At 44.3% G+C, this 1,837-nt stretch overlaps 1 pseudogene; it reads right to left on the bottom strand.

Moving 5' to 3' along the window:
- Positions 1 to 1,151: 1,151 nt before the first annotated feature.
- Positions 1,152 to 1,676, bottom strand: LOC138379022 (ferritin light chain pseudogene; annotated as a pseudogene).
- Positions 1,677 to 1,837: the final 161 nt, after the last annotated feature.

Here is a 1,837-nt window from a genome sequence, read left to right as displayed (position 1 = left end):
AAGTGAAACACATTTTAAGTAAAATGCTACATTTTGCTGCTGCTTCTCTCTTGGATTCTAGAATTTAACCTCCATGTGACCCCCTCCATTCTAATCATTTTAGCTCTTAGTGTACCTTAAAGTTATCTTCGCCTTTCTTTAAAATGAATTGCAGAGCCATTTTTTAATCTGCATTTTAACAATTTACTTTATCTACTTATACACAGCCTTGTTCCAGAAGGGGTTTAAGGTGGCTTAAACGGATCCACAACATGCATTAAGAAAGTAGTAACTTACAGACAAAATCAGGAGTGAAGCTTATACAAAAATGCTTATACGATCCTACTCATTTACTCTGGCTGGACTACAAATTTGTCTCTAAGCTATCTAGCAGGCAGTGAAAAGGAAACTTAATTAGTTACATCATTTACAGTGTCCATAAAACAAAAACAAACCAATTATCCAAGAGAAGCACTGTTACTCCTAATAGTAAGACCAGAATGAAATTTCTCTTGAGGGGCTTCATAAAGAGGTCAGTGTATGTATGATGCAATAGTCAGTGTTCTCAGTAGCATCCTAATGGGAGATGCAAAGATGAATTTCACAGGGCTCTTTCTTATTGTGTTCCTCAGAATAGACAAATGGCATCACACCAACTTGAAAATAAGGAAAAGCAATTTTATCATGAGTTTGGGGATTGGGGGCAACACAATATGATATAGTCCAGATACTCAGTTCTGTGCTCTGCTGTGCAAAACCAGGGATATATCTTAGAACAAAAGAGTTTAAACTTGTACCCGAATGGCTTCAGAGAAATTATGAAAGAACTAAAATTGTATACAACATTTTTCTTGACAGAGAAAATACAGTTTATCAGATCCTCAAAGTACAAAGGTAACTCACAAAAGAACAACTTCTTAGAAAATCTAGAGAATTAAACAGACTACAGAGCCTTCATGCTATTCTGCACACTTTTTGCCCCCTCTCAGCCTAGATTTTTTTTTTACCTGCAAAAAGAACTTTTTTGGTTTCATTTGGTCTGCGGCTTGGGTGAATGCTCTGGGTGTTAAGAAGCTGCCTTCTGGCTAAAAAAAAAAAGAAGCTCAGGCAGAAATCCCGAAGCCAGAAGAATACAGAGGGGACCTTCATAGGCTCCTGGGCTCTGGAAGCTCCTAGTCGTGCTTGAGGGTGAGCCTTCCGAAGAGATACTCGCCCAGCCAGGGCACGGATCCCTCCAGCGTGTGGAGGTTGGTCACGCAGTCGCCCATCTTCTTGATGAGTTTCACCTCTCCGTCTAGGAAGTGGATCTCCAGAAACTCACAGAGATTGGGGTCTGTGTTGGCAGAACCCAGGGCATGCAGATCCAAAAGAGCCTGGTTCAGGTTCTTCTCCAGGGCCAGGGCGGCTTCCATGGCGGCCAGACTGCCACTCCACTCATCTTGGGACAGCTCCTGCTTGTCTTGGAATAGGTTGCCGCCACTGTATTTGTTTCACACCAAGAGACGCTTGGTGCCCTCGTGATTCTCCTCTGCCAACTTGTGGAAGAAGTGGCCCAAGCCCTCGAGAGCCACGTTGTTGCCTTTGAAATAGAAGCCCAGAGAGAGGTAGGTATGGGAGGCTCGCAGATGCATGTTGACCAAGCGGTCGACAGCACCTTCCACCTGGGCGGGATAATTGTGGCTGCTCAGGGAGCTCATAGTTGGTGAGCAACAAGGAACTAACCACAAAAACGTGTTAGCTGGTCCCGGAAGCAAGGAATAGCTGCGGAGATAGTCCTGGAAGTTACAATGGAGAGGTGGGGTTAGAGGCTGGGGAGAAGCTGGGCGGGTTGAGTGTTGGGGAGGGGTATGCTGTGTGC

Source organism: Eulemur rufifrons, chromosome 30, assembly GCF_041146395.1.
Source record: "Eulemur rufifrons isolate Redbay chromosome 30, OSU_ERuf_1, whole genome shotgun sequence".
Classification (NCBI taxonomy): domain Eukaryota; kingdom Metazoa; phylum Chordata; class Mammalia; order Primates; family Lemuridae; genus Eulemur; species Eulemur rufifrons.
This window is presented reverse-complemented; position numbering and strand designations above follow the sequence as displayed.